The sequence below is a fragment of the Onychomys torridus genome, chromosome 7 (genome assembly GCF_903995425.1).
Source record: "Onychomys torridus chromosome 7, mOncTor1.1, whole genome shotgun sequence".
In the NCBI taxonomy this organism is placed as follows: domain Eukaryota; kingdom Metazoa; phylum Chordata; class Mammalia; order Rodentia; family Cricetidae; genus Onychomys; species Onychomys torridus.
Window position 1 is genome coordinate 96,515,408 of NC_050449.1, and position 23,159 is coordinate 96,538,566.

A 23,159-nucleotide genomic window follows, 5' to 3' on the forward strand; every position below is an offset into this window, starting at 1 on the left:
ATAGATACCCGACATGGGTCTCCCAGGCCGAGCCATGGGAGTGAGGATGAGTGGAGAGCATTCCTCTCGACTGACTTAGCTGCTCCTTAGTTCGACGATGGAGATAAGTGTCATGTTAAATGTCATGAAATTGAGTCCTACTTAAAGCTAAATCTAAGTTTAGAAATGGAGTCTTTGGGGCTTGTGTTTGAGGTTCTTGTTACATTTTTATTTGATAGCACTGCTCTAGATTTTCGCCATTCTAGATTGCCACTGCTCTAGATTGCCACTGCTCTAGATTGCCACTGCTCTAGATTGCCACTGCTCTAGATTGCCGCTGTTCTTGATTGCCGCTGTTCTTGACTGTTCAGCTGCTCTAGATTGTTCAGCTGCTCTAGATTGTTCAGCTGCTCTAGATTGTTCAGCTGCTCTCGATTGTTCAGCTGCTCTCGATTGTTCAGCTGCTCTCGATTGTTCAGCTGCTCTCGATTTTCCAGCTGCTCTCGATTTTCCAACTGCTCTCGATTTTCCAGCTGCTCTCGATTTTCCAGCTGCTCTCAATTTTCCAGCTGCTCTCGATTTTCCAGCTGCTCTCGATTTTCACTGCTCTCGATTTTCACCACTCTAGATTCTAGGGGATGTTGATAGGAAAACCATTCTTTAAGAGATTACAATTAGTGTACGTTTTGGCATCTTTGACAGAATCATACAAGTCTAGTCATCTGAAGAGCTCAGGGACAGTCTTTCTTATTGGATGACACTATCAGTAAAGAAAAGTTGGGCAGTCAGTCTACAAACAAGCCTCCAATTTGTAGACTGGGATCAACCTGTCAGCTCTTAGTAATTCTAAAGTGGCAAATTTATTGTTGGTCCAGACCAGAGAAAATGACTCTACTCCCAAACAACAGTGACTTCTGACCCCTTAAGAATGTATGCAACACTAGAATGTAAATATGACAATAAATATATTCTTCAGTTTTCTTATACATGACCCATTCTTCCAATCAAAACCAACCAACCAATCAGCCAAAACCACATTAAAGGCTAGGCCTTGTCCCACAGGCCTGTTATCAACTGGAAAGGTTAAGGCAGGAAGATATGGGGACAGCCTGGTCTATAAAGTGAGCTGAACGCCAGCCTATGAGACCATGTCTTAGTGAGACCATGTCTCAAAATAAACAAATATATATTTTTAAATGTCTGGGAATATAGCTTTGTGGTAGAGTATTTGCCTAGACATACAAGGTCCTATGTTCTATTCCCAGTGCTTCAAAAGCACATACAGAAAGCAACAGCGATGAACCATACCAACCCTATCTCCAGTAATATTTTAAAGAAACTGCTTTAAGTGCTCTCCGAACATCTGAAAATGAATCAAATACATTCATACACACTTCCTATGTACAAGTAAAACTTCATGATAAAAAGAAAGCTCCATGAAGATTGTGAACTAAAAAACTCTAAGTCTTTACACAAACCCTATCAACAGGCAGCGAAGCCACTAGTCACCACTGCCTGTGGCCTGGGGCTTCTGAACCTCCCCCACGAGTTGTAGCTCAGTGAAAAGAGCATCTGAGCTGCCACCATTCCAGCTGGGCAAGAGAAAGCTATTACCTCCCACCTCAGAGTGGGAAACCAATTCATCACAGAGATGCCAACAAGCACATTCAACATCTGCTAACGGCCACTTATTTCTGCACAAACCCAAAAGCTGTCCTCCCAGGCTGCCACGCAGTGACAGGGTGCCTGATACTAAAAGCCCCAGCAGAGGGTCGTTCAAGGCTTCCTACCAGGAGCACAGTTTGGCCAATTGTGCTTTTTTCTTCTCTATGAATTTGAATTGGATAAATACAGGGTATTTCATTAATAACAAATCTTTAATTACTACCTTTACTTCACGAACTAAAATGAAGACTTAAGCTGGCATAATATTTACATAAATACCAAATACCTACCTTCAGACTAAGTAGTCTTTCTCAGTGACTTGCATTATTTTAAGTTCCTATCTATTTTAATCCTGTAGTTTTTTTTCCAGTGTCTAATTAGAATTCTCCCTGATTTAAGACTAGATTGTAAATTCTCCTACGAGTATCAGGTCTTCAGCATGGCCACAGTGATCACGCTTCTCCCATTTTTGAATCCATGTAGCATCTGGGGCCTCGCCTGCCCAGGTCTTTCAAGTCATCAGAGGATGCCCTGTCTGTCCTTACCCCTCTGCCCAGCCTCACCTCTTTGGCTTTTGCTCTTTCCTCCCCAGGCTTACCTTGGCTCCACCACCCACCGTGTGTTCCTTTTCCCAAGCAGAAAGAGCCATGGATGCTGCCGGCTTACTCTCCCCACTCTGTGGCCTTGTTCCAATCATGGAAACATTCCTATGGCAACCAACAAGCACCCCCATCTCACTCCCCTTCCATGAAAGTTTCCTTATTTGCAAAGCAGGCATTTGGCAAGGACACCGAATTACTTTAGCTTGCCTAGCAACTACTAGCCTGCTCCAGCCTTTTCAATGGGGATTGGCTTTCGCCCCCTCTTACCTTTTAATATACTCTCAGGCACTTGTTGGCGCCTGTGAAAGGGGGAGCTACCAGTTAGGCCTCACTGGGCACTGGCCTGGAGAGCACACTGGTGTTGGGCAACCTGGAACTTTGCTCTTGTCTCATGGTGAAAAGATATCCATAGGCTCAGGGCAATGAATTGAGCATGGACAACTCTAAGCTGATCACCTGGGTAGCTCAATTCTTAAAGAACTCAAGCTCTTCCTCATCCTTAGCTAAACAGAGTCAAAAATATCCAAAGCTGCACCCATTCAGAAAACCAGGTTTGGAGCTGGGGAGATGGTTCAGTTGGCAAAGTGTTTGCCTGGCAACCACAAGGAGTTTGATCTCCAGGAGCCACATAAAAAGCCAGTCTTGGTAGCACACACCCACCCAACAAAGGGAAAGTAGAGGCAGGAGGACCCCTGGGGCTTGCTGGCCACCCAAGCTAGCCAAATCTAAGAGCTCCAGAGAGAGACAGAGAGAGAGAGGGGAGACAGACAGACAGACAGACAGAAACACAGACACAGACACACACACACAGACAGACAGACACACACACACACACACAGAGAGAGAGAGAGAGAGAGAGAGACAGAGACAGAGACAGAGACAGAGAGAGAGACTCTGTCTTAAAAAAAAATCAAGGTAGAAAGCAACTGAGGAAGACACTTTAGGTTGACCCCTGGCCTCTAGGCACATCCTTATATTCACAGATCTCCCCGGATTTATTCACCCATTATGTGTATATTTGGGACCCTCCTACTTACTTTATTTAACAGCAAGCATGTAGGTATTTTAACTTATAGGTTGTACCTTATCCTCTTAATTTATTTTGGTAATGGGAACAAACAGCCTCAAATGACTAATGCTGCTGTATTCGTTTTTTCTTCCTTGCAGTGAATTCTAAAGATTCAACACAACTATAATCTAATGTGGGTGCCCCAGGTGAAATATCTTCTCCAACAATCTCTGCAGGATGAGAGGCTTAAACCAATGAATTAGCTCTTGGGGACACTCTGCCTAAACAATGCCACATCTGACTGGTAGCCTTTTAGGAAAGATGCCAATAGTGGGTGACTGTGAGTGCTTGCTTCTAACTGCAACACCAGGACCTAACTGCAAAGCCAGGTCCAGGAGAAAGATGGAAACTACCAGAAAAGCATATCTCCTGCAGCCAACTGCTCTCCACAAGGAAATCAAGGCAAGTGCTGCAGAGGGGAGAGTTGCCAAGTTATGAAAGGAAGCAGCAGAACCCAGAGTGCGCATGGGTAGACACCATCAGTGTGGGCATGCATGGGTAGACATCATCAATGTGGGTAGGGGAAGACACCATCATAATAGGCAGGGGTGGATGCTGTCCATGTGTGCATGGGTAGACACCATTGGTAGACACTATCAATGTGGGCAGGGGTGGACACTGTCCCTGTGTGCATAGGTAATCACTGCCCATGCTTTATGAGATAGTGCCTTTCTGCCAGCAGAGAACAAAAGATCCATATCTTCTACCACTGACAGCTTTGGGTGTCTTCTAGAAAATTTTACTCTCATGGCTTTTTAAAGGACAAGGACAGCATTTGGTCACCATTTCCTAGTCCAATAATGAGACACAGCACATGTTCAGTGAACAGTTACTGAAACAAATTTTAGACATGGCAGCTCCTGGAGATGTGTACTGAAATTCAATTCTATCTTTACCTTCAGATTCACAAACTCAAATTGCTGTCATCCTCATTGCTGACAAAGATACAGAGAAAAGGACATTCCCATACACCATTAGTTAGTATGTTAGCATAATCATTTTGGAGGACAATTTGGCAGAATTAGAGATCCCTAAAGATATGCATCAATCTTATCAGTGAGTCTCTAACAGTATCTGATAGAAATGTCTACAAAAACAAAAGGATATTTCTAGGGAAGATTAGTGGAGGATTGGAACAGAATAAAACTAGAAAAATCTAAATGTCATTAAACTATAGCATGTGAACACAATAGAGTACTATACAGTCATTCAAAATGAGGTGAGTCTGCACACTGATAAGGGCAGACTCCCAACATCTATTGCTAAGAATGCATACTGCACAACAGAATCCATACATTTACATAAGCATAGATGTGTTAAGTGTTTATGTTCACATGTGCATCTACATTAATAGACTGCAGCTTAAAAGAGTTAAGGCTGCAGGCTACACCTGCAGATTAGGTGTCTTCTGTAAGTGGTATAGGGTAGCTAATATCATGGAGGAAAGGCCCAAAGAAGAAGCAGCAGCCTATATAAGCTGTCCTCAGAGCTTGTACTATCAATGCATTGGGCATTTTAAGTATTTGAGACTTTTATTAGAAATGAAAAATTGGATAAGGGATACACAAATTAAAAGTTATATAAACAGTAATACACTGTAACACACAGCAAATAAGCTGAAATTAGTGGCTCTTCCTAATGGGCTAATCCTTTGTTCTGCTAAATAAGAAACACAGGCCCCAGAAATGCCATATGCATCTAAAGAAAAAGGAACCAGTAAATGGGATTCAAGAATTTTAAATGATGTTCAACCAAAACAACAACATAAAACAAAACTACAACCCCCACCAAAAACTTAACATTGAAAGTTTGTCTCCAGGGAGGGGGAGGGTTTATTTCATGCAGATAGACAGCCAAAAGGGAATTCCCTCTTAATGACTGTCAACTCAATAACAAGAAAATAGAAACCATGGCATAAAATTACTTTTTGCAACTTCTAAAGGTTAGAGAGAACACTCCATTTAAAAAAAAAATTAAACTGCTATGGCTCATTTCCATATCATTCTCAACTTCCCAAACATTCCTCCCATTTTTTTCTCATAATTGGTATTCATAAAAGGAGTTGGGGATTAGCTCAGTGGTAGAGCGCTTGCCCCAAGGCCCTGGGTTCTGTCCTCAGCTCCGGCAAAAACAAAACAAAAACAAAAACAACTCCCAGAAAGCTTTTGACATTGCCACCTTAACTGTCCACTCTTCTAAGTCCAGGGGACTCAGCAAGCCAGGCATAATGACTGCTGTGGTGGCTTTCAGTAGTGACAAGTGAAGTCACCTGTCCAAAGAAGTGTTCTCTCCATTTTTATCACATGTCAAACAAGGCACTTCCACGAGCATCTCCATCCACAGACCCTGACCATACACTACAGAGGATCAAAGAATGAATCAAGATGACAGATGCATTTGGAGGAGTTGACTCTTTGGTCACACACCAAGCTTGTCCTCCAAAGTTGCTAAGGACAGATTATAGACGTTAACAAAGATGACGAAAATAAACTTGGGTATTTGTTGTGCATTGAATCTGAAGCCCCTTCCACATGCAGCTGCTGGCATGTTCTTGGGAGGCTGTAGCAATGAGCAGCCCAGGTGGGAGAAGGTCACTCGGAATGGACCTTAGAAAGGTATATTCCCAGCCCTTGGTTCCTGCCTCCCTTTCTCTGCCTCCTGGTCTACCATGATGTAAATAACCTCTGCCATGTATGGTCACTGCCATGATCTAAGCTGCTCCACCATGCTTCCATGCATGGCAGACCAAGCCTTGGAAAACCCCAGGCCCAAATAAACCTTTCTGCCCTCAAGCTACTACTGCTGGGTATTTTGTCACAGTGACATGAAAGTAACTAATACAGCGTTGGTTGGTATTTCCATGGAGTTAGCTATCAAATATGATACACTGTAACACTTCTCAATAACTGATCAATGTCCCTAAGATTCCAAATCTCCCCTCAGACTGAGGTACAAGTCTGTAACACAGATCTATGGGTCAGATGAAGAGGAAGGTGGCAGCATGCTTCTGGACAGTGTCCTGGGCCAGGATTCAGAGCCTCTGGGCTCAAAAGCTGTGAACAGTTGGGGACAGATATACTCGATCAAATGTAGCCAGGCAAGTATAGTCTGAAAATTATAGGATTCCAAAAAGCCTTACTATAAAGATAAGCAACTGTTTTCCTTTTCAAAATAATGCTAAATAAACATACCTGTGTGACTCTGTTTCCTTATCTATAAAATGGGACAAGCACTCACTTCATGGATATGGGATGTTGAAGAGAGAGCATAGATACAAACATCTTCAGGACAGATCTAGCAGATTGTGAGCTAATATTCAAAAAACATTAGCCATTTCCTTAGTCCAAAGCTACTGTATTTATCTAGTGGGGTGGAGCCCAAGTACTGGAGAGACTCCAGATGTGACCGAGTTCACAACTGTCTTTAGTAACATCACAAATAACCACAGCAGGATGGCTGGAGCAGGACTTAGAACACATGGATGGACATCTGAATACAAGGGACAGAAGGCTGACTCTCTATCTCTTAAGGGTTGCTTGTCTTACACCCTAAAAGGGAGATGTATCAGGGCAGGGTCTTCCTTTTTTCTCTGTGGCTGGCTGGTATGGTCAATGTTCCTGCCTCAGATTATCAGAAACTGGGTGAATGAATGGCGGGTGTAAGAAACACACGCAATACTTTCAACACAAACTGCTTGATATTAAAGCAGTCCTTTGGCAACACAATAGGAATCCAAAAAGATATATGGGCACAGAACCGTTGACACATTAATTTGTTCACTCTGTATTCACTGTGTACTATTGTTGTGCAGAAGTTGTTTAGGAATAATAAAGATTATTTTCTGCCATTAAAGAAATCCAACCAAGTTTTTTTTTTTTATGGGGGGGGTCACAGTTGCCCTCTGTTTTCTACTCAAGTCTAGATAACTAATTTATATAAGTTATATATATGTATATATTATATAGTAACTAATCTTATTTCTCCCAGTTGGGTTTCTTACAGGCAATCGTGCTGTTTGTCCAAATGTCTGAGTGCCAGGATGTGTTTATCCTGAAAGAAAAGATGGAGGAAAATGGAAAATCCTACTCAAAAGCATGTAATTGTATCCAACAGTACCTAAGGATGTAGGGGAGTGTAATTAATGATGATATTTATTAGCAAGTTCATAAGGATGAAATGTGAAGATGTGTGTGACAATACCGAATTACAGTGAGTCAAAGAAATGGAGTTTTATTAGAGCAATTCAAATGGAGTGCTAGTCAAATATGATCAGGTAGCATCCCTCTCCAAGGACTGCCTTAATGGCGGGAATCACTCACAATCAGTACATGGTTAGGATGCAGAAAGGAGGAAGGCTTTTAAAAGCACATTTCCGTCTCAAGCAGGTTAGTGTGTTTGTTAGCAAACGTATTTACACTGGGAACTTGCTCTGTGGGTCCCCCCCTTCTTTATAGACAAAATAAAGTCGAGCAGATTTACCCCAGAGGAAGCATTCAGGATGGTGAATGAGTAAAGTCTACATGAACTGTGTTTCTAGAGAGCCAGCTCTGTCTGATGGCTGCAGCCAACTGCATCTGGATGTTTGGGGAAATGAGTGTCTATGCTCCCCGCTATCACAAGAGCTTCTGTCTCTGCATACAAAGCAGGAGAGGGAGGCTGAATGAAGGCTTATCCTAGGCTGAATGGGTCCCTGAGTGAGGGGGTGGAAGGGAGTGCCTGCCCCCTTTCTCTCTCTCTCTTCTTCCCCCTCTTCTCTGATAATCTCTGAGAACCTTTCAAACTAGAGAGCCCCAGAGAGATGACATCTGATGCCCCCTGATGCCGCCCTCCTCCAGACACACCTGAAAAACAGCCTTTACCAGCCTGTGTCCCACATCATACCTACATTTCCAAAGCCCCCAAAGAGTCTGCAAAGAATGCCAACAAATGTCATCCGGATTTAGCACCACCTGTGAGATAGAACCGGCCAGTGTCTTTGCAGTAAAGTAAGAGAAGCAGACGGGGGAGGCAAGATGGCTCAGTCCTTGAGATGGAGCCAGAAGTAGGCTTGGAAGAACAAAGGAGAGGCAACAGTGAAATATTTTGCAGGGACAGAACTTAATACTAATGCATAATTACATTAACTTCAAAACACGGAATTCTTTCTAATTCTTCTCCTTGGAGAGAAGTTTCTATTTAAGGATATATCAAGCCATGTTATAGTACTCTATAACCATTAAGTCCTGAATTAACATGGAGGAAAGCAACATTTCCCTCAGAGACATAGAAAAAAACAAAACAAAACAAAAAACCCACAAACCCTGATACACTGCAGTATTATTTTAGATTATGGAAAAAATCTCAAGATGGGAAGCATGAAGGTGGTTTTGATATCAGCATCTTTGGATTGTGTTAGCTGGGGGTGGGAAACCACCTACATCTGAGCACTTAACAGGTAGTCAGAAGCTGCTTGATCATCATGTGGCTTCCTGCCTCCAGAAAGCCTTTGTTGTTACTGTGGACACAAGGTCTCCTGTGCCCCACACACTGGCTTCAGACTGGCTTTGAATCCCTGGTCCTCCTGCCTCTGTCTCCTGAGTACTGGGAAAACAGGCATGAACAACCAAGCCTGGCTATCAGAGAGAGGAACTCTGTGGTGGTTTGAAAGAAAATGGCCCCCAAAAAGAGTGGCACTATTAGGAGGTGTGGCCTTGTTGGAGTAGGTGTGGCCTAGATACAGGAAGTATGCCACTGCAGAAGTGGGCTTTAAGGTCTCTTCTATGCTCAAGCCACACCCAATGGGGCAGGCCACTTGCTGTTGCCTGCTAGTCAAGATGTAGGATTCTCAGCTCCTTCTCCAGCACCACATCTGCCTGCATGCTGCCATGTTGTACCATAATGACAATGGACTAAACCTCTGAAAATGTAAGCCATTCCTATTTAAATGTGGTGTCTATTCACAGCAATAGAAACCCTAAATAAGACGGGCTTTTAATAACCAAGAAAGAAGGTTTTTTATTTCTTTATTTGTACTGGGTATATATTTTGTATATGTGTACTTGTGTGGGTGTGTACATGTGTGTGGCATGTACAGGTTATGCAGGCCAGAGGTAACTATGGGTATTTTTCCTAATTGATCTCCATCTTATTCTTTGAGACAGAATCTCTCACTGAATCTGGAACTTGTAAGTAAGTCTGGCTAGGCTGGCTGGGGTAACCAAGGGATCTGTTTAACTACCCATGCTCCCACTCCAGCACTGGGGTTATAGACACATGCTACTTGTACTCAACTTTTTTTTTTCTTAACATGGGTGCTGAGGATCTGAACTCAGGTCCTTGTGCCTGTATATCAAGTACTTTACTGACTGAGCCATTTCCTCAGCCTCAAATTGGTATTTTAAAATAGTTCCTCTGAACCATGGGATTTTGTGTATTTGAGAGTAGCAAACCTCATAATCATGGGGATTACACCAAAAAGCTGGAACTATTGAAGAAACAAATAGCCAGTGGTGAAGACATCAGAGACATTTTGAGACTATGTCTTCTGGTATGTCTGATTTTTTTTTCTCCCAAATCTAGTGCATTCAACACAATGCCAAAAACCATTGTGTGGCCTTGGTTAGGTATAAAGCATTAATGTCTCCTGACTTGTGAATATTTTGTACTTTGAGTAAAATATAATAATTGAACCCTTACCAAACAAAGAGAGACAAAAATATACAAACAGACACAAATATACCACCCCCATCCCTAACCCTTAACAGATATATTGCAAGTCCACCTGTTGAGGAGAAAGTCATTGTGAAGGACCTGCAATGTTGGCAGTGATTACCATGGAAACAGCAGCCAGTGGAACTGTATAGTGCTTAGCTCTTGGTAGAAGGATGTGAAATCTGAGTCTCCCTTAGGAGATTTTGTTGGTTTGTGAAGGATCCTAGATTTATTAGAGGTCTTTCATCAGGTATTTATGGAATTCATGAGGGAGGAATACATACTCCTTTTTAAGGACTGATCACAGGTCAGATGCATAACACAGAAGAAAGGTTCTGAATTATGCCTGACTGACCTGTTCTTGAGCAAACAGTTATCAGAAACTGTTCTGCTATAGCCCATCAAAAGCCATTAGGTAACCACAAGGAATAGTTCCCTGGCACAGACAAAGTTTCAGTATCACTGTCCTATTTGGGATCAACGTTCACTTGATGCTACACACTCCTACCATCTGTGACACAGTCTGAAAATTTTTGTGTGGCTTGTTTTGTATATGTGTGGTTTGTTGGTTTGTTTGTTTTTGTTGGTGGTTTTGCTTTTGTTTTTGAGACAGGGTTTTTCTGTGTAACAGTCCTGGCTGCCCTTTCACTTTGGAGATAGGCTTCCCTCAAACTCCCAGAGATCTGCCCTTCTCTACTTCCGAGTGCTGGGATTAAAGGTGTGTGTCACATCCGGTTGGCTGACAGCTCTTATTTTCCAGCACAGCCAGGCAAATGAATGGCTACTAGAATTGAAACAATTGAAAACACTGGTATCTTCTCGCACTCAATGCTATCTACCTCCCATCTGAATAGCATGCCAAAGTTTTTTTTACAAGAAACATCTTTTTTAGGTATTTTGTTTGTTTGTTTGTTTAGATTTATTTATTTATTATGTGTAGTGGATAGCCATCCCAGCCTTGGCCTAGAGTTCCAACCCCCATTGAGGCTTTGGTAATGGTCACGTCCACAAGGCGGGGCTGAGGGAGGAAGCTGAAGACCCAGGATGGAGAGGAGAGGCAGGGTGTAACTATGTAGCCCAGGCTCTCAAACTCAACATTCTCAGCTTCCTGAGTGCTAGAATTGCAGGTGTGTGTGCGTACATGTGTGTGTGTGTGTGTGTGTGTGTGTGTGTGTGTATGTGTGTGTGTATGTGTGTGTGTGTGTGTGTGTGTGTGTGTGTGTGTGTGTGTATGTGTGTGTATGTGTGTGTGTATGTGTGTGTGTGTGTGTGTGTGTGTGTGTGTGTGTGTGCGCGCGCGCACTTGCCATGATGTCTGGCTGTTGATGGCCTTTTGAGTTTCCTCCCCTGTAGACTGCCAATTCAAATCCTTTGCCTAAATTTTCTACAAATAGCCTGCATTGCTTTAAAAATAGTTCCCTACCCCACATGAAATCAGATGAATAAGACAGGCAATAAGGAAAGCCCACACGAGAGCAGATGGTAGTGCGTCTATCTTCTGAAAATGGCAGGGACTTGAGAGGCAGCAGCGAGCTTGCAAGTGCATGGTGACTGATGATGTCATATAAAGGGTATCTGGTACAGTGCTGGGCACGTAGTCTGTGTGCATCAAACACCTCTTCCCTCCCCTTTCTAAGAGTTTCATTAAAAAATAAAACTGTGAGAAAGGGAAAGCATGTGTTATTTTTATTCTCTAACAGTCAACCAAGCTGCTTAGGGAAGGTCTGTTTAGTGAGAGAGGTGGGGCTAACTCCTGTGCCTTTGGCTCCTCCCTTCTTTCCCACCAGGACAGCAAGCTTGGAAGTGGACACCCCAGGCTCTGCACCTCAGCAGCCCACCTTAGCTATTCGGTCTTCCAAAAGGAGAGGTCATCCTCTTTGTACCTCAGTCCCCCTATCAAATGGGGACACCAACGACAACAACTTCCTCACAGAGTGCATTAGGGATAAGGAGTAGTCCACATGAGTCACACAGAACAGTGCCCAGCACCTAGGCTATGCTCTCTGAGTTTGGTTGTACACCACCCCATCCTGTAATGCTCCAATTTCTCATTTTATTCAATCACAGCAGTCACACGTGTCTGTTTGCAACCCCAATGTACACATGAGAACCCAGCTGTCATGCCTAATGGGAAGATGATGTTCTGGGTCTAATTCAATCTATAGAAAATAGGCAGGTGCTCCTTCAAAGCACCAAAATTATAGGGATACCTTTTCTGCAAGTGGATTTTTCTTCTTTTCAAAGTTGGCCTGAAAAGAAAAAATTCTGGAGAGCCCCAGATTTAAAAGGGATGCACTCTGATGCACCATCTGCTCATAAAGGTCCAATACACACAGCCATGTGTCCTGAAGTCTTCAAAGAGAACCTGAGGACCACCTTTCTCTACCCCTCACCCCCAGTAACCCATTAACAAATGAGCAATCATGTACTTCACCAAATAACACAGAAGCAACATGTTCTTGGGCCATCTGTCAATTAGAATCTTTGGGTAGAAAATTACATGTAGACATCAAGGATTGGGCCCCAACTTGGCCCTCAGCTCAAGAGCAGGACTGACATGGGGTCATCTTTACAAGTCCATGTGGAGACACAGGAGATTTTCATGTAACCTTCAAAAGATTAATTTTTTTTTTTGATTGGTGGGGCTTCTCTCCAGGTGCCACCAAGCCCTGTTAGTCCAACAACCCATTTGTAAAATAAACACACAGACATTTATATTATTTAAACTGCTTGGCCGTTAGCTCAGGCCTACCATTGTCTAGCTCTTACTCTTATATTTAGCCCATTTCTATTAATCTATACTTTGCCACGTGGCTCGTGGCTTACCAGTACCTTATCTCTTTCTTCTCATGGCCGCGGCTGGTGGTGTCTCCCTGCCCCAGCCTTCCACCTCTCAGAATTCTCTTCTCTCTTGTCCCACCTATATTTCCTGCCTGGCCACTGGCCAAACAGCATTTTATTTATACAGAGCGATATCCACAGCAGGGCTGAGAAGAGACTTTTATGAGACACTTAATATAAATATGTTTAAAAGTCATCTTTACATGACTCCACATTTCAGATAGCCATTATGTATTTTTTAAAGGTAGGGACAAGTTATACATCTTGAAAATTGGTAAAGCCAATTTTGTTATACTGCATATACTGGAAAGATAAATTTGTATTTGTGCAAATGCCAAATCAGGGACAAAAGTAATAAAAAATTGTTTGAGGTATTTCATCTGTTACCACAGAAAATCACATTTGCTAGAATCATGCACATGCATGCACCTGTTTGAGACAGGTCTCCCCATGTAGCTAAGGCTGGTGTTGACCTCACCATCTTCCTGCCTCCCTCGAAGTGCAGGGATCAGAAGTGCCTGCCTCGAATACCTACCCTAGCTCGCCAGCCCTTGAGTCCCCACCCACACCTGCTCTTGCTGTCACAGCTGTCTCCCCAGTGTCAGGCACTCCCTCCCCCTCTCCACAGTAACTGGAGAACAACCACCCTTCCTTCAAGGGCCTCTTCCACAGGCAAGCTTAAGGGTTTCCCATTTCTGTATTCCTCACCATTTCAACATGCTAACCCTATCAACATTTTTATTGTTTTATTAAATTTATTCTTTTAAAATTTCAATATAAATAAGGTGTTCCTTGGTCAAAGTATCCCCCATTATTCAATCTCTCTCCAAATCTGTGCTTCCCAAGTCCTTCTACTTTTTAAAAATGCTTTATTTAGTTTTATTTTATGTGAATGAGCATTTGGCTTGCACGTATATGAGTGCACTGTATGTGTGCCTAATGCCCACAGAGACCAGAAGAGGATGTTGAATCCCATGGATCTGGAATTATAGGTTATTGTGTGCTAACATATGCATGCTGGGAACTGAACCTGACTACTCTGGGGGAGCAGTGAGTGCTCTTAACCTGTGAACCATCTCTCCTCATTCTTCCTCTTTAACAGAGCGCTCGCTCTCTCTCTCTCTCTCTCTCTCTCTCTCTCTCTCTCTCTCTCTCTCTCTCTCTCTGTGTGTGTGTGTGTGTGTGTGTGTGTGTGTGTGTGTTGTGTGTGTGTCCCATTCATTTAGAATTGCCCGTTATGAGCATGGCACATGGGCATAATGTACCAATGGCTACAGTGCCGAGGAATATAATTCTTGAAACCCTTGCAACCTTTAGCTTTCTGTAAGTTGCTGAATGCTATGGGGCACCAGCACCTCCTGCCACCACCACATGTAACACACATCCAGGCCTGTGGTTTGCTCTGCACAGCTTTGGACAGCATGGTGTTTTTCAAGAACATGGATGCCACTTAATAGCAGGATGGGCTGTGTCCTGTGATCTAAATTCTCTAGTTTCTCCCCAAGGCTGCAGTGTTTGCAAATGATTTACTTTCAGCTGCCAAACAGATGTACCTGCTTGCTCCTGGAACCTGTTCTGCCTCCCACTGGAACTCTGACTTTGGTGCTGGACGTTTATAGACCCTCATGAGAACATTCATGTTTCATTAGTCACCATGAGTGGGGCTGGAGGGAGGCTTGCCTGACTGTGGTCGTGGCCCTCAGCATTCCTCACATGGATATTAAATGTAAGAAAGTATCTCTTCAATAGAAGGGCAGGTTGCATGCCCCGCTTCCCTCCTCAGTGCCCCTGCCCTCCCTCTGATCTCCTTGTCTTCCCTGCCAGATTCCCCCTTCTCCTTTTAAACCACATCAACTCCATTATTCTCTCTTTCCACCCTGAGACCACCTTGTCCCTGCAATGGTCCCCTTTCTGATTTTATCACATACAAACACCTACACCCACACAGATACACAAAAGTTAAAATTTAAGACATGCATATAGGAGAAAACAGGGTATTTCCTTTCTCAGCCTGAGTTATTTCATTTAACGTGGAAACTTCTAGTCACCCCCCCCACCCCTTAATCACACGTCATGTCTACATTTTTCTTTAAGGCTGAATAAATGTCCACGGTATGTGCAAACCATACCTTCATGTTCCATTCACCTGTTGATGGACACCTATGCTGTTCCCATTTCCTTGCTTTTGTGAATAGTGCAGCAATAAATATGAATGAGCAGGTATCCCATGATCCAGGATAAGATGTGGATAGCCCCATACAATCCTTCAGGTCTGTGCCCAGGAGTGGGACGCTGGGTCATGTAGCGGTTCTAGTTTCAACTATTTCTTTCTTTGAGAAACCTCCACACTCACTGGTCTCCATAATGACTGCATCAGTTTACATTCCCACCAGCAGCAGGGAAGGGCTCCGTCTTTCTTCACAGACTGTCAGCATTTGTTGTTGGCTTGATGTTAGCCATTCTGACTTGGGGAGAGGGGACCTCAGAGTAGTTCCAACTTGCATTTCCTCAAAAGGCTAAGGATGTTGAACATGTAAAAAATATTTACTGGTCATTTGTTTAAAATATTTATTGGCCATTTGGCTTTTTGTTCTTTGTGAACTGTCTGTTCAGATAATTAGCCCAAAGACCGAAAGACTGGGCCTATCAGTGTTCAATTTATGCAATTCCTTATGTAGTACAGATAATATAACCCCATCTGAAATATATCTGGCAAATTTTTTCTCCCACACCATGGCTGTACTGTACAGAAGCATTTTATTTTCACGTAATCCCACCTGTCAATTCAGTGTTACTTTCATTCCGAAAGTTCTTGCCTATGCCTAACTCTTGATATGTTTTCCCTGTTCTTTTTCCTGAAGTTTCTTTTTTTTTTTCTCCTTTTTTTTTGGTGGTGGGGGGGGGCAGGATGCATCTTAAGGTTTTTGCTCTATTTTGAATGGCTTTCTGTGCAGGTCAAGGATTGTGATACACTTGCATTATTGTTCTTTTGCATTATTATTTCTGTTTAGGACTACATTGCCTATTCAGAATATTTTGTATTTCCACATGAAGTTTAGTATCTTTTTCTAATTCTGAAAAATGTTACTGGATTTTGGCAGAGATAGCACTGACTCTGTAGACTGCTTTTAGTAATATGGCCATTTTCTCATTATTAATTCTGTCGATCTTTAAGTATGGAAGATCTCCCCATCTTCTTGTGCCTTCTTCCATGTCTTTTCTCGGTCTTACAGTTTTTCTTCTAGGGTAGAGCTTCTTCTTCAACTGTGGGTTGTGACCCCATATGGGGTTGTATAATCGAATTCTGAAGCTGTAAAAGTCTTTGCAACACTAAAAAGTTTCTAGATGTGCAATGGCCAAAAATTAATTCAAAATCGAACACATAATGAATACAAGGTATTTATGGCAGCGCCCATCTGTGCCGTATCATGCAACTTCATGTTATGCAGCCTTAGTTATGAACACACAAGACGCAGTCTGTACTGCTTATGGTGTCACAATACCCAGAGCCCAAGAACAAGGTCTGAAAACATCTCAGCTCAGGTTAAGACTACTGTGTGTTATGAACTGCACTGATCACTAAGAAAATGGTCTACAGTTTTGCCTAGCTACAGCCCAATCTTATGGAAACATTTTCTCAATGGAGATTCCCACCTTATGACTCAGTTGTGTCAAGGTGGCATAAAAACCGGCCAGGTAAATATAATAAAAACACTGCAGTTCCTAACATACAGTAGTTCATAACATAACAATTCCCCACTCCAAAGCTCAAAAGGTGGAGCTTTACTTCAACATCCGTTTCCAGGCAGAGTTTAGAATCCTAGGGTCCTTCAAGCCCTGCTGGGCTAAGGTTCATACCACCCTCAGTGGGTAGAGAGTGAGATGCTGGTCGTCTAACAATACTGAACACTGCTTCAGGAGGTCCTGAAAAATTCCCGATCTAGAAATGTCCCAAACATGCCTCTCAAATGGTATGTGAAAACCGAAGAGTGGAAAACAGTAGAGGATATAGTCCTTGTGCTCTTGAATGTATAAACAGGGTCCACAGTGGGAGGACTGAGGGAAAAACACTTCCCTCCAAACATGCAGCACTCCCGACTTCCTGTCTTCCCATCTGCTTGGTGTCAGAAGTTGAGCCACATTCTCAAGCAGCCACTGTATCCCATGACCACTTCCCTTCCCACCCTCATCCCCACATCATCTCAGATGGCCCAAGTTTTTGTTTTTGTTTCTTTTTTAGATTCATTTTATTATTTTAACTTGGTACATATGAGTAGGTGGGTATATATACATTAGCATGGTAACCATGGATGCCAGAGGAGGGTGGCGGAATGCAGCCTCTAGAGCTGGAGTTATAGGTGGTTGTGAGCTGCCCAACGTGGGTACTAGAGACCAAGCTTGTGTCTTGTGCAAGAGGCTCTCCAGCCACAGAGGTTGATATTAGACCACGTTATCTAGGCCTCTTCATGTTTTTCCTTCTCAGAAACTTCTTTACATGATTATCTGATTGCAAGGAAGAAAAAGACAAAAAGAAAAAGAATCTAGACAAACTAGTTAAGCCTGGTAAAGAAAATAAGCAAGTATAGCAGAAGCTAGAATACAGAAGACATAATTAATTAGTAGGTGCCAGGCATTCTGTAAGATTTGTAAAGTTCCTATCTCTACTTACCAATCTTGAAAAGAAAACCTATAATAACCACAAACTGAAACTCCCAAGTACTACATGCACACACACACATGTATGCATGCATGTATGTATGTATAATGACAGAACAAAAAATTCCTGATTATTAGGCAGGGGGCTACAACTCCTACCAAGTGTGAAGAAGATTCTAGCCTTCATAGATCATTAAAATTGTAATCATCAAGAATAAAGAACATACCAAACAATGTTTGTGGCATAGTTTCACTTATTTGTGTACTACAAATGCACACCATGGAACCCTTCCTAATTTTTTTCTACTGTAATTCTTCAATGTCTTATAAATTAAAAACTTCTACAATGACCAAGTAATACCTTACACAGGAAACTCTGGACAGCAGTTAGCAAATGAGTCTTTATTGTGCTTAATAGCAGAGCATAAAGTTTCCAATGCACATTTTTGCCTCCTATATCTGTCCTGTTCTTAAAGATGAAGTCAGTTTATCACTCTATGCTCTTCTCCAGGAATACAGGCTACCTCAGTTTTGATGAAGATATTACAGAGTCCCATGTTTAGTTGTAATTAAAATGAACCTTCAAAGCCACCCACCCAACCCTATGGTGATATTTTATTTGTGCTGAAATGTGATTTTATTTGTATGTTAATAAATAAAATTGCCTGGGGATCTGAGGTTATAGCCATTAAGCAGAAGTCTGGCAGTGGTAGCACACGTCCTTAATGTCTGATCACATGGCAGGCAGAGTCTGTGTTCAGGGACACAGCCAGCATGGTGACACACACCTTTAATCCAAGTACCAACCAGAGAGACTTGGAGGTCTGTATAGACAGGCAGTGACAAGAAAGTCATGTGGTTGGGTTTAGAGCCAATGAGAAGGCAGAACAGAAAGTCAATTAAAAATACAAACATACAGGAAGTAGGTCTCTTTCTCGGGAAGAACAGCAGCGGCAGGGGTGTTAAGAAGGTGGTCTTAGCTCTTGGCTACTGCTCTCTGATCTCTGGGCTTTTAACTCTGCATTTGGCTGTTTCTTATTTAATAAGACCGTTTAGAATTATATCTACACAACCCTCCCTTACTTTATAGGAATTGAAAAAGAAATTCAAAGACTTGCCCAAGATCAGGCAGCTCTTGTTGGCAGTACTTTCCTGTCTAGACTCTCAACCTATTGTGCTTTCCACTGTATCTTTATCTCTGAGGTCCAAACACAATCAACCAGGCATGAGAGGCCATGTGATCTGTAGAACCAACTACCCTCATGACATAGCAAGGTCATACTCAGAGACAAAGTTTCTAGCAATCACCAGCCTTTAGAAGGGTAAAGCAAAATCAAAAGCTATAGGTCCTCCTTAGGCCACTTCCCCTAGGCCTTGGATTTGCCTTCACTCACAAGGAAAGCATTCCCTCCACCCACTCACACTTCTGAGACAGCTGAGGTTTAGAAACTACTGCTGTTTGCTGCCAGGGCTGTGGAGAAGACCTTCCAAGCATAAAGTACTCAGAATTTTTCCTGGGCATCCTACTAAATCAGGACCCATCCCTCTTCTGGCAAGTTACCTACCTGATGACAAGGTCTTGAAGGCAATATAATCTTCACCCCTTTGTAGCTGGACTCCATAGGAAGTAGAGGACAGACCTTCAGATATAAGTCTCCTACTAGACACTGTCCCTGCAATGTCTGAGCTTCACTGAAATCTGACCATCTCATGCTCACATTCCATTGGTGCTCTGTCCTGGTGGTAACCACAGATCTCACTCTGGAACTCCTTGGAGAGTTCTCTGTTATTAGTTTATTCTGTTGGTTAAACACAGGGTTATTCTGTATAGTCCAAATTGGACTCCAATTTGCAATCCCCCTGTCTCTGCCTCGAGTGCTGAGGCTGGGATTACGCTGGTGTGTACTTCCACGTCCTACCGCTCTGGTACTTTTTGGAAAAATCATCTGATCTTTCACTCACTCATGCAGCTCTGTCTATATACTCACATTAGGTCACTCTACACAACTCAGAGAAAGATAAAATATGATTCGTATAACCACAATAAAAAGTCGATAAACACATTAAGGTTTTCAGGCAAAAAGAAAACACTCAAGATAAAGTATTTGAGGGATATTTAATTCCTCAGTGACTGTTTTCCAGATTCAAATGACATGGACTTCGGGTCATCTGCAAATACTTCATAAGAGCCTCTCCAACGGTCTATTTTTCTAAGCACTCTACGGCTTTAAACCTCTCAGTGCCTCTTCATGCTTCTAGGCAGGCAGGCAAGTTTTTTTAACCATCAGTTCAACACCATTTAAATAATATTGCTCGTAGTCTATGCTGTATTAGCTATTGCCTTAGCGTGAAATATGAAAGCCACATTTTTTTTTGTCTTAAAACAACAATAAACCTTGAGTATGTCACACAGCTTCTGCCAGGGGAGGAAGCTGAGAGAAGCTGAAATGGGTAGTTCCAGCTGAGGGCCTCCCGTGGGCTCTCCCATGCTGTACAGGACTGCAGCCATCTAAGGCTGGACTCTCCTTCTAAGGTAGCTCATCCAGAGGAAACTTCAGTGCCTTTAAGACAGTGGATATTCAAAGCAAGCAGCAAGGTCTGCTGTGAACCAGGCTCAGAGTCAGGAAGCATCAGTTCTGCACTATCCTACAGCCAAGCAGGTCAACCCTATTCAGCTGAGGAGGACTCTAGAAAAAGGGGTGACTGCCAATAGGTGGGGCTCTGAGAGGCCGCATCAATGGCGAGCTACCATATGCTCTGTGTGCCAAGTCCAACCTCATGGTTTCTGCTGTGTGATTTCTTAGTAGGCATGCCTTTCCTCTTACCAGTGTGAGAACTGCTGAAAGTGGGCTCAGTACCCACCAGGCCAGCATTGGAATCTGATTGCCTCCAAGCCTTGGTCTTAGCTCTCACATCTGAAACACAACTACTCTAATCCCTATCACAAGAAGTCACTGTGAGAACTAAATAAAATCCAGTATAGAAGAGTACTTTGTATGTTGTGATTATGCGAAATACTTCTCAGCAACCACCTGTTCTATGAAGTCTAACTGTATGCACTTAAATATTCACTTTATTTTATGTGACTGTTTGCCTGCACATATGCCTGTGTACTATGTGTATGCTTGATACCAGTGGAAGCCAGAAGAGGGCATGGGATCCTCTGGGACCCGAGCTACAGATGGTGCTACACTATGGATGCTGGGAATTGAACCCAGGTCCTCTGGAAGACCACCTAGTGCTCTTAAGCATGGAGTCAGACCTCTAGACCCTGTATATACACTTTTGTAAAGGTGTCTCTACCGAAAGCCCAAGCTTTTCTGTCTGAGCTCTGACTGCACTGTGTGTACCCTATGCAGCTTGTTCACATTCCACGTTGGTCTAAGTGACAGTCACCTCTTCTAGGTTGTAAATTCCTGAAGGGCAGAATCTTCAGAACACTGTCGAAGAATAGTCAGTAAAGGTTTGATCAGTGAACTGGCCAGCGTTTGAAAGCTCCCTCAACCTCAACCACTCCAGAGAAAGAAAAACCTCCCTGCACACACTGTCCATGGAGAACACATGAACAGAAGATTGACTTTAGTCTCATATACCCAAAATATCTGAAATCTGTGGCCATGAAAACAGTTTAATGCTCTCAAAAGTTCTTAGGTATCAAAAGCCAAAGGCTCAAGTATTAACATTGGTTTTTTAATGAATGCACGCCTGCCCAGCTTTCCCTTCTACCTAAGAGAGCAAGTGCTGGAGGTCTATGCTAGATGTATGCTGACAGACTTCCTAATTTTTTAATATTCACTTATTGTGCTGTGGGTACATACATGCCATGGTACATGTGTAGAGATCAGAGGACAACATCCTGGAGTCAGTTTTCTTCTATGTGGGTCTCAGGGACCAAACTCAGGTTGTGCCTGTGGCTGCAGGAACTTTTATCTACTGAACCATCTTATTGGCCAATGATGTTAGAATTCTACACACACACACACACACACACACACACACACACACACACACACACACACTTTGTGTGTTGGCTGTTCGGTCAGCTACTTAATACAGATGCAATTGTGAAGGACCTTTGTAGACAGAGTTAAGGCTAAGAATGAGTTGGTTTTAATACAACAGTTTTGTCAGGTCGGGGGGCATGTGTCACAGTGCCATTCTCTGAGTCCTAAAAGCAACAGTAAGAAAAGCCAATGAGAGGGGTGCATGGAGGAAGGGGAGCCAGGAAGAGGCAGCAGGAGGGAAGTTGGTGTGATTAAAAGCCTGACAGGAACTTAGCTCACCACTGCAGGCTTGGCAGATGGAAGAAGGCAGGCAATCCAAGGAATGTGGGCAGCTTCTAGAGAGAATGACCCTGGCTGACAGCGAGCAGGAAATGTGAATCTGGGTGTCCCAAACACAAGACACCAGATGCTGCTTGCCCATCTGGTGAATTTTTAAGTATGCCTTCACTTCAGCCCTGTGAAATCTTCCCGTTTGTACCAAGAATTATGAATGCAGCCATTAGCATTGTGGTGGGTGTGTGTTTATGAGTGCATTCCAGAGTGGGCTGGGGGGGGGGGGGGGAAGAGAATGATGGATGCTGGGCTCACAATGAGGGACACAGGTTGTGAGGGAGTGAGGAACACAGACCTACGTATTTTCACACCCTACACAAGTCTCCTTTGAAAATAAGGCCTGAACTGAAGAACTGAGCATGTCTATACAATGGTTGGCATATGATCTTCTGAGATTCTGATACCCAGGTGCCTGCCTCAGGCTCTCCCCCTTCCTGTCCTCACTTGTTAGGGGTGCAAATGACAGCTTCCCAGGCGGTCATGATGAGACTGATTTCTCAATCACATGAGAAGAGTCGGCACTACCCACCTGGTAATGTTACCAATTGGGCTTCTCCTGCCATCTTGGCTGAATGTGCTGAGCTCCTGACTTGATGATGTTTTGCTATCTCTGCTACTCGGTACTTATTCTTTTACCTTTTGCTTGCTGTATACTTAATAAAATCACTCGTTCACAATCGAAATGACAGCTACTATAGATCATTCTCCAGACCACACAGAACAAGTCTAGTCAGCGCCATCAGCTCTACCACTCATAGTATCAGTGAACAAGATGGTCAACCAGACTGGTAGCATTACAACACTTGCACAAAGATGAGCCCTTCAATGTTTTCATCATGGAAAGAGGGTGGCTCATGAGGCCCCGCCCCTACTGGAGGAATACAGATAAGTTGGTTCATGTGGCTAGGGGAAGGGCCGTCACTTTTCTCAGCAGTGTAGCCATGAAGAAGTTGCCCAGGTTCCAGTAAATAACCTCCTACCCTACTCCCTGTGCTTGGGAAAGCAACTCTAACTAAACTCAATGGGCCCCACCTACTCAAAAGTCATGCAGTTAGGAGGTGGACCTGCTGGGAAGGAGAAGGATTTGGTGAAAGAAGACGGGGGATGAGACAGGAGGATGGATAGTGAGCATGACTAAAATTCACTATCTACATGTATGAAACTGTCAAAGAATAAAATTAAAAATATGAATTAATTACAGCAAAGATTGAGTCACTGCACTTTACTTAAAATTAAAAGTTATTTTTAATAAAGAAATAAATGCATGGTACATGAAAGTCACAGAAAAGATACAGCATGTAGACTAGTACATTGATCCAA

General features: G+C 43.0%; 1 protein-coding gene across 6 annotated transcripts in view; it reads right to left on the minus strand.

Moving 5' to 3' along the window:
* Tmem108 (transmembrane protein 108) overlaps positions 1 to 23,159 on the minus strand; it is a 269,467-nt gene that overhangs the window by 191,881 nt on the left and 54,427 nt on the right. Inside the window, exon 1 of one of the 6 annotated variants that reach the window (XM_036193178.1) lies at positions 2,243 to 2,329. The exons of the other annotated variants lie outside the window; for them this stretch is intronic. The gene's annotated coding sequence lies outside the window, so the exon portion shown is untranslated. Of the gene's footprint in view, positions 1 to 2,242; positions 2,330 to 23,159 lie in introns of those variants that run through there. 6 annotated transcript variants of the gene reach the window in all.